We start from the raw sequence: 14,369 nt of genomic DNA, 5'->3' as shown, positions 1-14,369 counted from the left end.
TAGACAATGAATCATCCCAAAATTGAGGCAGTGGACTTTGGTAGCAACTGTAGACTTCGGGTTTGCTTTCTGCATCTAATTTGTTTCTGGTTTTATGTTTATCTTAGTTTAGTATTTAGAGCTTATTATGATTGGTATATATATATATATATATATATATATATATATATTCTTTTTTCCTTTTTCTCTCTTTCTGAGTGTGTATGTGCATGCTTCTTTGGGTGATTTTGTCTGTATAGCTTTGCTTTTGCCATTTGTCCTAGGGTTCTGACTGTCCGTTTTTTGGTTTGTTTGTTTTTTTGTTTTTAGTATAGTTTTTAGACCTTGTAATCATTGGTGGATTTGTTTTCTAGTTTGGTTGCTCTCTTCTTTCTTTCTCTCTTTTCTTTTTTTATTAATTTTTAATTTTTTTATTTTTAATATTTTTTTCTATTTTAATATTTTCTTTCTTCTTTTCTTTCCTTTCTTTCTTTCTTTCTCTCTCTCTCTCACGCTTTCTCCCTCCCTCCCTCCCTTCCTTCCTTTCTCTCCCTTTTCTTCTGAGCCATGTGGCTGACAAGCTCTTGGTGTACTGGCCGGGTGTCAGGCCTGAGCCTCTGACGTGGGAGAGCCGAGTTCAGGACATTGGTCCACCAGAGACCTCCCGGCCCAATGTGATATCAAACAGTGAAAGCTCTCCCAGAGACCTTCATCTCAATGCTAAGACCCAGCTCCACTCAACGATGAGCAAGCTACAGTGCTGGATACCCTAAGCCAAACAACTAGCAAGACATGAACACAAACCCAGCCATTAGCAGAGAGGTTGCCTAGAATCATAATAAGTTCACAGACACCCCAAAACACACCACCGGACGTGGTCCTGCCAACCAGAAAGATGAGATCCAGCCTCATCCACCAGAACACAGGCACCAGTCCCCTGCACCAGGAAGCCTACACAACCCACTGAACCAACCTTACCCACTGGGAGCAGACACGAAAAACAACGGGAACTACGAACCTGCAGCCTGCGAAAACGAGACCCCCAAACAAAGTAAGTTAAGCAAAATGAGAAGACAGAGAAATACACAGCAGATGAAGGAGCAAGGTAAAAACTCACCAGACCAAACAAATGAAGAGGAAATAGGCAGTCTACTTGAAAAAGAATTCAGAGTAATGATAGTAAAGATGATCCAAAATCTTGGAAATAGAATGGAGAAAATACAAGAAACGTTTAACAAGGACCTAGAAGACCTAAAAAGCAAACAAACAATGATGAACAACATAATAAATGAAATTAAAAATTCTCTAGAAGGAATCAATACCAGAATAACTGAGGCAGAAGAACGGATAAGTGACCTGGAAGATAAAACAGTGGAAATAACTACCACAGAGAAGACTAAAGAAAAAAGAATGAAAAGAATTGAGGACAATCTCAGAGAGCTCTGGGACAACATTAAATTCACCAACATTCAAATTATAAGGGTCCCAGAAGAAAAAGAGAAAAAAAAAAGGGACTGAGAAAATATTTGAAGAGATGATAGTTGAAAACTTCCCTAATATGGGTAAGGAAATAGTCAATCAAGTCCAGGAAGCACAGAGATTCCCATACAGGATAAATCAAAGGAGAAACTTGCCAAGACACATATTAATCAAACTATCAAATACTAAATACAAAGAAAAAATATTAAAAGCAGCAAAGGAAAAGTAACAATTAACATACAAGGGAATCCCCATAAGGTTAACAGCTGATCTTTCACCAGAAACACTGCAAGCCAGAAGGGAGTGGCAGGACATATTTAAAGCGATGAAAGGGAAAAACCTACAACCAAGATTACTCTACCCAGCAAGGATCTCATTCAGATTTGACAGAGAAATTAAAACCTTTACAGACAAGCAAAAGCTAAGAGAAATCAGCACCAACAAACCAGCTCTACAACAAATGCCAAAGGAACTCTTCTAGGCAGGAAACACAAGACAAGGAAAAGACTTGCAATAACAAACCGAAAACAGTTAAGATAATGGTAATAGGAACATACATATCAATAACTACCTTAAATGTAAATGGATTAAATGCTCCAATTAAAAGATATAGACTGGCTGAATGGATACAAAAACCCGTACATATGCTATCTACAAGAGACTCACTTCAGACGTAGGGACACACAGACTGAAAGTGAGGGGATGGAAAAAGATATTCTATACAAATGGAAATCAAAAGAAAGCTGGAGTAGCAATTCTCATGTCAGACAAAATAGACTTTAAAATAAAGACTAACACAAGACACAAAGAAGGACACTACATAATGATCAAGGGATCAATCCAAGAAGAAGATATAGCAATTGTAAATATTTATGCAGCCAACATAGGAGCACCTCAATACATAAGGCAAATGCCAACAGCCATAAAAGGAGAAATTGACAGTAACACAATTATAGTAGGGGACTTTAACACCTCACTTTCACCAATGGACAGATCATCCAAAATGAAAATAAATAAGGAAACACAAGCTTTAAATGATACATTAAACAAGATGGACTTAATTGATATTTATAGCACATTCCAGCCAAAAACAACAGAATACACTTTCTTCTCAAGTGCTCATGGAACATTCTCCAGGATAGATCATATCTTGGGTCACAAATCAAGCCTTGGTAAATTTAAGAAAATTGAAATTGTACCAAGTATCTTTTCTGACCACAACACTATGAGACTAGATATCAGTTACAGGAAAAAATCTGTAAAAATTACAAACACATGGTGGCTAAACAATACACTATTAAATAACCAAGAGATCACTAAGAAATCAAAGTGGAAATCAAAAAATACCTAGAAACAAATGACAATGAAAACACGACAACCCAAAACCTATGGGACACAGCAAAAGCAGTTCTAAGTTATAGCAATACAATCCTACCTCAAGAAACAAGAAACATCTCAGATAAACAACTTAACCTTACACCTAAAGCAATTAGATAAAGAAGAACAAAAAACCCCAAAGTTAGCAGAAGGAAAGAAATCATAAAGATCAGATCAGAAATAAATGAAAAAGAAATGAAGGAAATGGTAGCAAAGATCAATAAAACTAAAAGTTGGTTCTTTAAGAAGATAAACAAAACTAAAAAACCATTAGGCAGACTCATCAAGGAAAAAATGGAGAGGACTCAAATCAATAGAATTAGAAAGGAAAAAGGAGAAGTAACAACTGACACTGCAGAAATACAAAGCATCCTAAGAGACTACTACAAGCAACTCTATGCCAATAAAATGGACAACCTGGAAGAAATGGACAAATTTTTAGAAAAGCACAACCTTCTGAGACTGAACCAGGAAGTAGAAAATATGAACAGACCAATCACAAGCACTGAATTTGAAACAGTGATTAAAAATCTTCCAACAAACAAAAGCCCAGGACCAGATGGCTTCTCAGGCGAATTCAATCAAACATTTAGAGAAGAGCTAACACCTATCCTTCTCAAACTCTTCCAAAATATAGCAGAGGGAGGAACACTACCAAACTCATTCTACGAGGCCACCATCACCCTGATACCAAAACCAGACAAAGATGCCACAAAAAAAGAAAACTCTAGGCCAATATCACTGATGAACACAGATGCAAAAATCCTCAACAAAATACTAGTAAACAGAATCCAACAGCATTAAAAGGATCATACCCCATGATCAAGTGGGGTTTACCCCAGAAATGCAAGGATTCTTCAATATATGCAAATAAACCAATGTGATAAACCATATTAACAAATTGAAGGAGAAAAACCACATGATCATCTCAATAGATGCAAAAAAAGCTTTTGACAAAATTCAACACCCATTTATGATAAAAACCCTCCAGAAAGTAGGCATAGAGTGAACTTACCTCAACATAATAAAGGCCATATATGACAAACCCACAGCCAACATCATTCTCAATGGTGAAAAACTGAAACCATTTCCACTAAGATCAGGAACAAGACAAGGTTGCCCATTCTCAACACTATTATTCAACATAGTTTTGGAAGTTTTAGCCACAGCAATCAGAGAAGAAAAAGAAATAAAAGGAATCCAAAATCGGAAAAGAAGAAATAAAACTGTCTCTATTTGCAGATGACATGATACTATACATAGAGAATCCTAAAGATGCTACCAAAAAACTACCAGAGCTAATCAATGAATTTGGTAAAGTAGCAGGATACAAAATTAATGCACATAAATCTCTTGCATTCCTATATACTAATGATGAAAAATCTGAAAGAGAAATTAAGGAAACACTCCCATTTACCATTGTAACAAAAAGAATAAAATACCTAGGAATAAACCTACCTAAGGAGACAAAAGACCTGTATGCAGAAAACTATAAGACACTGATGAAAGAAATTAAAGATGATGCAAACAGATGGAGAGATATACCATGTTCTTGGATTGGAAGAATCAACATTGTGAAAATGACTATACTACCCAAGGCAATCTACAGATTCAGTGCCATCCCTATCAAACTACCAATGCCATTTTTCACGGAACTAGGACAAAACATTTCACAATACGTATGGAAACACAAAAGACCCCGAATAGCCAAAGCAATCTTGAGAAAGAAAAACAAATCTGGAGGAATCAGTCTCCCAGACTTCAGACTACACTACAAAGCTACAGTAATCAAGACAGTATGGTACTGGCACAAAAACAGAAATATAGATCAACGGAACAGGATAGAAAGCCCAGAGATAAACCCACGCACATATGGTCACCTTATATTTGATAAAGGAGGCAAGAATATATAATGGAGCAAAGACAGCCTCTTCAATAAGTGATGCTGGGAAAACTAGACAGCTACATAAAAAGAATGAACTTACAACACTCCCTAACACCATCCACAAAAATAAACTCAAAATGTATTAAAGACCTAAATGTAAGGCCAGACACTATAAAACTCTTAGAGGAAAACATAGGCAGAACACTATGACATAAATCACAGCGAGATCCTTTTTGACCTACCTCCTAGAGAAATGGAAATACAAACAAAAATAAATAAATGGGACCTAATGAAACTTAAAAGCTTTTTGGCACAGCAAAGGAAACCATAAACAAGATGAAAAGACAACCCTCAGAATGGGAGGAAATATCTGCAAACGAAGCAACTGACAAAGGATTAATCTCCAAAATATACAGCAGCCCATGCAGCTCAATATCAAAGAAACAAACAACCCAATCCAAAAATGGGCATAAGACCTAAATAGACATTTCTCCAAAGAAGATATACAAATTGCCAACAAACACATGAAACGATGGTCAACATCATTAATCATCAGAGAAATGCAAATCAAAACTACAATGAGGTCTCACCTCACACCGGTCGGAAAGGCCATCATCAAAAAATCTACGAACAATAAATGCTGGAGAGAGTGTGGAGTAAAGGGAACCCTCCTGCACTGCTGGTGGGAATGCAAATTGGTGCAGCCACTATGGAGAACAGTATGGAGGTTCCTGAGAAAACTAAAAATAGAACTACCATACAACCCAGCAATCCCACTACTGGGCATATACCCTGAGAAAACCATAATTCCAAAAGAGTCATGTACCACAATGTTCATTGCAGCTCTACTTACAATAGCCAGGACATGCAAGCAACCTGAGTGTCCATCAACAGATGAATGGATAAAGAAGATGTGGCACATATATACAATGGAATATTACTCAGCCATAAAAAGGAACGAAATTGAGTTATTTGTAGTGAGGTGGATGGACCTAGAGACTATCATACAGAGTGAAGTAAGTCAGAAAGAGAAAAACAAATACCGTATGCTAACACATATATATGGAATCTAAAATAAAAAAAAAAAACAATGGTTCTGAAGAACCTAGGGGCAGGACAGGAATAAAGACGCAGATGTAGAGAATGGACCTACAGACACAGGGAGGGGGAAGGGTAAGCTGGGATGAAGTGAGAGAGTGGCATGGACATATATACACTACCAAATGTAAAACAGATAGCTAGTGGGAAGCAGCCGCATAGCACAGGGAGATCAGCTTGGTGCTTTGTGTCCACCTAGAGGGGTGGGTTAGGGAGGGTGGGAGGGAGACGCAAGAGGGAGGAGATATGAGGATGTATGTATATGTATAGCTGATTCACACTATTCATATGTATAGCAGAAACTAACACACCTTTGTAAAGCAATTATACTCCAATAAAGATGTTAAAAATAAATAAATAAAAATATAAATAAAATAAAATGGCAAAAATGCAAAAAAAAAAGAATATAAAGTAATGTATGTTTATGTTATTTGGACTCTTACAAATGTAAGATATTATGATTTCCTGGTTAGATGCAGAAAGTAATAAATTCGCACATATTCCTAACTCTTTCTGTTTTCTATCACAGAGATCTGGTTAAAGATGATGAGCTGAATTGAGTGTTTTTTCTTTCATGGAAGGGGCCGCAAGCAGATGGCACTCAAGTCAGAAGTCCATGTTGAGTTTCACTGGGCTAAAATCATGGTGTCTGCAGGGCTGCATTCCCTCCAGAGGTTCTAGGGTAGAACAGTTCTTTTTGCCTTTTCCAGCTTCTAGAGGCCACCTGCATTCCTTGGCTTGTGTCCTCTTCCTCCATGGTTAAAGCCCACAGAGGCATGTACAAATCACTCTTGAATTGAGTATTTTGGGTCTAACATATAATGCTTACCTGGGCTGGGAAAATTATTAAGTTAGACAGAAATGATTATTTTAAAATGTATTTTGAATTCTAATGAAACCTAAAAAGTAAATGGGAACCTGGCCTCTTAGTAGTCATCCTGTCAAAAATTCAAAAAGCTGTTATTTTACTACTGAGTTTTAACTCTCCTAAGTTAAATGTCATTTTCATGTGGTCTCATTTCTCTGGTTAAATTAATTTTATGAGAAATGATAGATAAATTATTTCTTTAGTATTTGACTTAACATGTGTTAAAGCAAGACATCTGACTTAACATGAAGCTCAAAGACAGAAAATTATTTGAGCTACTTATTATAATAGTCATGGTTTAAAGAGATTTAGACATTAAAAGTCAGCAGCAAATTATTTAAATAAAACCTAAAACTTATTACAGTTTATTCTCATGTGTCAGGCTTAGATCTAAGCTTTTAATTGCATTAACTCATTTAACCCTGAATTGAACATTATGAGTTATGAACTACCTGGTGATTCTAGCTCAGAAACTGTATTCTTAACCCCTACAATTAAAACAAAAAAAACACTATGGGCTCTGCATTATAATTCTATTTCGCCTTCTTTAGACCTCAATTTTTCATTAACTCTTAATTGATATTTTTTAGAATAAAAATATCTCAACCTCTGATAATAAGTCAGTAGTTAAGGAGAAAAATTATTTCCTTTAGGCCTCTAGACTTACAATGTCTAAGAGTGTCAAAATTAGAAAGGAATTCTATGATGAATTCTAGACAGTTATAGTATTATGTCCATGCCAAGCTTAGTTAGTTTTAATTTAACTTAAAACTGGAGGAAAGGGGTTATGTTTGGTTGATCCCATAAGTTACTTACAGTAGTAGAATTCTTTGGTTCTTAAATGACAAGTAATGAGAGTATAATTTCCAGAAGATTTAAAGAAAATATCCACTAGACGAAGTCTCATCTTTGTATATTTATCACTGACTCAGTTACTATTTCTATCAACTCATCTTAAAAGAGGGCATTAAAAACATGGATCTTCTTCTGACATAGAATTTATCAAGATTGGCAAGCAGGGGAAGGAACGTATATCAGAATTAACCAGTAACTTTTTTTTAAATGAAACGAGAAAACTCCTCTAGTGGGGCAGCCTGAAGTGGATGTGCCTGCAGGGGCCAAGGGTGAGATTGAAGTGAGAGAGGGAGAGAGTGGCAGGATCTCAAAGGGAAGGAAGCAAGACAGGAGCATGGGACCTAAAAAGGTTCCACACAGCTCATTCTAGTATGTGCTGTGTCCGCCTACTTCTAGTGAGGCACAAGAATGCTGTCCACAATATTAAACTCAGATAAAAACATGGCACAGAGTTTCAAATTAATGTAAACTAGAGAAAGCTTAAATTCAGTAATTAATAATAACTGAATATCAATTATTCACCTAAACTTTTTTGTACCTGTATTGTATGCCAAGCATTGTGCGAGGAACCAAGTCTACATTTCCAGGTACCCATAAAAAAATCTAGTAATGTTATTAGATAATTAATAATTAATAATATCTCCCTTTTTTACAATTTTAATTAAAAATAAGCCAAATTTGGCTTGCTGTGCTCTAAAAGAATATGGGAAGAGTGAGGAGGGAGCCATCAAACAAGAAAAGTTAGCTTATGGGAGTCTTCCAAGTACCACACCATCACTCTGCTTTCCATCATAATATTGGGTTGGCCAAAAAGTTCATTCAGGTTTTTCCAGACGATGTTATGGAAAAAACTTTTTGGCCAACCCAATAAAATGATTCCTGCGAATTGCATTCAGTATCAATTTCAGGTTTGTCTGCGATACACAAGCCAGCTTAGTCACTTTATCCTCTGAACAATCACAAAATTTGGTTCTTTTCACAATTGATTGTGTTTTGTGTCCTGTTTATCTTCCCAACAAGGCTTTTTATGAACAAAAGTCAAATCTATTCACCTTTGTAACCTCTACGCCTAATATAGTATCTAGCACAAGGCGAAGGATACTGCAGTAATATTCTTACAATGAATGAGCTAATGAATAGTATGGACCATGCGGAGGTTAACAGGATTTTGTTTAATTCATCCGGTCACTGTGCATTTTATCAGGAAATGTGGTCAGTGCAAAGACAAGTCAGGTACAACTACATCCACCTCTAGCTTTTGGAAACACAATCAGGAAAAGTGCACTCTCTGAGGCTGAAGCTGGTTAACATTAATGTGTATATGAGCAAATTAGACCGTGAGAGAAGGATTTAATCTAAAGTGGCTTTTCTCAGCCTGGAATCCTTGGATGTGCTCTTGAGGATCTCAGAATTCTCTGAGAATTTTTTTAATCTGATATTTGCATTTAAGTGCCAATCTTAAAAAAATTAATAGACATATATGCTAGATGATCTGGGTAAATCACATTTAATTAAATACCATCTAGTAATTTCTTGTTCCTGTGTTCTTGATTGATTCCAAGGGATCATTTAAAGAAACATGAATTTTAATGCAGGATTTCTGAAACTGAAGCATACAGATGTATTCTCAGGGTTCCCCAAAAAATCTCCTTCTCTAAGTAGAAGAAATACTACCTCAAGAGATGGTCTGTAAACATAACCTGATGAAACTTGGGTCTTTCTATTCGGAAAGCAGAATAGATGCTTGAGGAGGCAAGACTAGAATCTTCCTAAGTATTAGAAGCTTTACTATGTCCCACAGAATTACAAGTTGTCTGAAAGGAATAATGACAATTTTGATTAAGTTGGAAGGAATAAACTTGTTAGAACTTATCCAGAATTTGTACATCCAGCTACTCTAGCTTGAGTAAAATCATCCATTGTGGCCAGCCCAACTTTCTGTTAATTAACTTCTCTCCAACTGCAACTGTCACAGCCATAATTTGGTCTCCTGAATGAGTGTGTGCAACACAGTGGGTTTTCTCACATATCTCTTGAGCCCAAAGTAGTCTCCCTTTAAGGTAGAGAAGTATGTTGTGAAGATTACATACATAAAGTATGTAACACAGTGATAAGCATGTAGTAGGCATGCAATAAAGAAACTATTATTTGATATCATAGGTATTATTATTTCCCATTTCATGAATGGATTATTTGACTCAGAAGAATTTAAGTGATTGGCTCAATGTCTGTGTTTATTCAATTATTCATTTATCAAATATTAATTGGAAACCTATTGTGTGCCAATCCTGGGTCTTATTCCTTCCAGCAAAGGGCCCTTTTCACTAAACAACACTGAAGCTTAAATACTAGTTTATAAATCATTCTTTGTGACCTGGTTCATATAAGCTAGTAACTGTATTTAGATTGGTATACTTCATGGACCTTCCTTTTTAAACCCCTTAATTTTCCTGTGTTGTTGATGTTCCAAGTTCCCAGTTTGTGGATCTCGCATTCCTTTCTGTGTATTGCTAAATTGTTAGCTGTGAATGCAAATGGTTAATGAGAATCTAGTGTCTTCTTTAGAGACACAGAAATCTCACTAAAAGGAGTCATTAAAAAGGGCTGTAGAGACCGTCTCCAGTTTGAGGTCTAAATTAATAATTTCAAGGGAACTTGAATAACAGATCTCTTTTTTTTTTTAACATCTTTATTGGAGTATAATTGATTTACAATGGTGTGTTAGTTTCTGCTTTATAACAAAGTGAATCAGTTATACATATACATATGTTCCCATATATCTTCCCTCTTGCGTCTCCCTCCCTCCCACTCTCTCTATCCCACCCCCCAGATCTCTTGATATAACTTCTGGTGGTTGCATTGGATGAGAAAATATATTCTCACCTCCCTGGTAAATTGCTTCTTTCTCATGCTACTTCCCTCTTCTGCCTCCCATGGGCACTATTGCTGTCTTCCCTCATTCCTTGAGGGAAATATCACATCACAGGTTCTCCAATAAACCTCTTTCCCAAGGACAGTGGCATGCTTCTTTCACCCCCACAGTGAGTCTGCATACCCACTCAGGTGCAGGGTTTAATTTCAGACTGTCCCCTCTGCCCCCTCTACCCTGCACAAAGAAGTTTTCTTCTTTTTATTGATGGTAGCTTGTTTTTGTTTGTTTGTTTGTTTGTTTGTTTGTTTTTGGTGGTGGTAGCTAGGGGAATGAGGGTGTGGGGAGAGCCAGGGATGACCTCTTCCAAGGTGTGCCCTTATGAGCTTTTGTTCATCTGCATGTTGGACTCTTTCATCTTACCCTGAAGACCTTTCATTTCTGCAGGAAGAGGCTGAAAAGAAACTGAGTATAGGACTAAAACTAGTTGCCTACGTCAGGTTATACGCATGTACGTATACAGGCTCAGCAAGAGACAGGTAGCCCCTGATCATGTCCACCTCAACAGACAACCACTTTTTCATATGGAGCTGCTGAATTCTCTTCTCTTCTTCTGAATCTGAAGAAGGTATCATCTGAAAACAAGGTTTCCTTTTTGTCCTTCCTCCTTATTCCAGAAGAGAGAAGGCCTTGAAAAGACTACAGATCCTAGGATTTGGGGTTACACCTTTATAATCATCAAAACACATACACACACACACATGAAAGGAGAAGGAGAAATCTATGAGGGTAGGGAGTGATGGGAGAGGCTTGGGAAACTTCTAGAGAAGAAAGGAAAAAGACTGTTTAGAATAAGTGATCAGCAAACAAAGAGACTGTTAGACTATGAGTGGACAAAATCTCAGCTACTGCAAAGGGGCTGGTTGATTTTTAATGGCACAAAGAAAATAACCAAGCAGAAAAATGACTAAGCAAAAATGGCATCTACCTCTTACCTCACACACCACCTGTGTTTAGCTGTAGTGCATATCTGAAGAGCTGTATTGAATACGTGTTTGGATCAAGATCTTCCCTCTGTTGACCCTCCATAGCAGAAATCAAGGTGGGACTCCATAACTCTATGGGCTCCTGGCTAGACTCCCTGCTGCCTCTTATCTTTCTCCAGACAACTCTCACAATCTCACCATCACTATCTGGTTGGGACGATATGGACTAAACTTATCACACCCTGTATCCCTATTTGTGCCAGTCACCAGGTCAATCCTCAGCCCTCCAAATGCAACCCCTGTATGCCTTGCTATCCCCTTTTCTAACTGTGTCTCTGATCACGTCCCATGTCCTGAAACTACTATACAATGTCCTCTAGAACACATAAATGTGGTTATTAGCAGCATCTCTGTGTCTTAAATCTTTTCTCTGAACACTCCTTTTAACCTTTCTGTTCTAAATGAAACCCGAAGCTACTGCTTCCCTGAAGTCTACTCAAGTGATAATATTTATCCCCTACACCCCAATTAACCACTGGACTCAGTGGAGCTATGCTAATGCTCCTTGCTCTTCATTGCTTTTCAAAACTATTTTTTCCTCATCCTTTTACATAAACCTCCAGATGCCATCAGCCTGTATGTTTTAGATCCCATCCTCATCTCTTGAAGATTTTAGCTCCTAGTTCATTGCCTCCTTTTCCAACATATATGAAGGTGGTTTTTCCAGAACTCTACACATTCAGGTTCCTGACTTTTCTACTAATAATTTTTCCTTCTCTCTACCTCATCTACTCTTTCCACGGTCATTTCCAATGATATAATCTTCCTCCAAGATTTCAACTTCAAGCATCCGAGCCGTTAACTTCCATTTACCCTCCTGCCAATCTACTGACCCAAATCAAACAATCCTTCAGCCCCTGACACCTAGAGTCTGTTCACCTTTTCACTGTGTCCATTTCTTTCCTCACTCAGCCTAAATTTCATGCATAATCTTTATAGTCATTTTAGTCATTCCCTTGTATGCATCCGCAGTTGGCTTGCCCTTCTCTGGCTGTACTATACATGCTTAGCTCAACCACAACCTCTGCAACTGATCCCATGTCTGAATGTGGCTGCAGAGATACACATACGTGCTCGCTTGTCATAATCCTTAAGTGGGCCCTTAACACTGCCTGGCAATCATACTCTGTTACCCTTAATCACTCTCTCTCCCACTCTCCTAGATGATTATTTCATATCTCCTGTCTCCTCAATCTCCAACACCTCCTCTCCCATCTTAGCTCTCTGCTGATGACATTCATATTTCACTAAAAACTAGAAGCAATTAAAAGAGAACTTCCATTCCACATCCAGCTCCCAGCACCACACCCACACTACTTCTTGGTCTTTTATCCCTAAACCCTTCTTTTTCCTGAACTATCCATGTTCTTAGCAAAGGCTGACTCCCCCACTTGCGCACCAGGTCCCATTCCCTCTCACCTACCCTAGGACACCATCCAGCAAGTCTATCCTCTCTCTCATGCATCATTGATTTTTCCCTCCTCTGCTTTTTTTTTCCATTAATGAAACAAAAATGCTATAATTTATCTCATATTTTTTTAAAAAGCCTCTCTTGATCCTACCTCCTCTTCCAGCTATGTGCCCTGTTCTCTCCTTCCCATTACAGAAAGAGACCTTCCAGTAGTATCTGGTCTGCTCATTACCGACTGAATCAACTCCAGTCAGGCTTTCACCCCACCAGGCAACTGAAAATGCCTTTAACAAGTCATCAGCTACCACCACTTTACTACAGCATTTGTTCTGTTCCTGAGCTTATTTGATCAACAGCATTTTATAGAGTTGATCATTTCCTCCACCTGAAAATAACTCTTTCACTTGGCTTCTGAGAAACCGCACTCCAGGGTTTCTTGCCACTTCTCTGGGCACTCTTCCTCATTCTTCTTGCTGGCTCCTCCTCATCTTCCTGACCTCTAAGAGACGGAGTGTCCCAAGGCTCAGTCCTTGGACCTCTTCAATATTTCATAAATTTTTCACTCACTGTTTTGGTAACCTCGTCCAGTTTCCTGGTTTTACATAACATCTATAATACTGAATGCTCCAAATAATAGATCTCTGGCCAAAATCTCTCCTCTGAACGCCAGACGCATCTATCCAACTACATGCTCAATATCTTGGATATCAAATAGACAAATCAAATTTAACATGTTCTAAAGTGACCTTCTGATTATTCCCTCAAACCTGCTCAAACCACAGTCTTTCCCATCTCAGTTAATGAAACGTTAGCCCGCATTAGTCTTGCAACCCCAGCCTTCATCCCTGACTCCTCCCTTTTCCACTCATCCTACTTTCTGCCCGGCAATGATTCGCTGTTACACTTAATCACTCTCTCCCACTCTCCTAGATGATTATTTCACACCTTCTCTCTCCTCTCGCGTAATGAATCTTCCACCCTCATTATTCTCTTTGCGACCCCAGACTTCATCCCTGACTCCTCTTTTTTGCTCTTGGACTACATGAAATCCATCAACAAAACCTGTCAGCTCTATCTTCAAAATATATCCAGAATCCAACCACTTCTCACCATCTCTCCTGCCTAGAAGCACCTCATCTCTCACTGAAAGTATGACAAAAGTGTAATACTCCTTTGTAAAGTGTAAAGTGTAATACTCCTTTGTAAAGTGTAATACTCCTTCTTGGTAAAGTATTTTAAAAGTGTTCCCTCCTTCTGCCCTTGCTCCCTTTCAGTCTAAGGGTGACTATTCAAACTTAAGTCACCTTATGTCCCTTCTCTGCTAAAAATTCTCTAATCACTTCTCTTCTCTCAGAATTAAAGCCAAAGTTCTTAAAATAGCCTACATGCTCTCTGGTGCTGCCTTGGGCTCTCCCTGACCTCCTACTTCTCTTCCCCTCCCTCGTTCTACTCCAGCTACACTGGCTTCAAACATGCCAGGCATGCTCCCTCCTTGGGGCTTT

The 14,369-nt window shown here is 38.0% G+C and overlaps 1 protein-coding gene across 32 annotated transcripts in view; it reads right to left on the bottom strand.

Annotated features, from left to right (window-relative positions):
• Positions 1 to 14,369, bottom strand: part of ANK2 (ankyrin 2) — a 689,779-nt gene that overhangs the window by 193,357 nt on the left and 482,053 nt on the right. The window lies entirely within an intron of this gene.

Source organism: Balaenoptera physalus, assembly GCF_965194825.1.
Source record: "Balaenoptera physalus genome assembly, chromosome: 5".
Taxonomy (NCBI): Eukaryota; Metazoa; Chordata; class Mammalia; order Artiodactyla; family Balaenopteridae; genus Balaenoptera; species Balaenoptera physalus.
The sequence above is the reverse complement of the archived record's forward strand: the minus strand, read 5'-3'. Positions and strand labels throughout refer to the sequence as shown.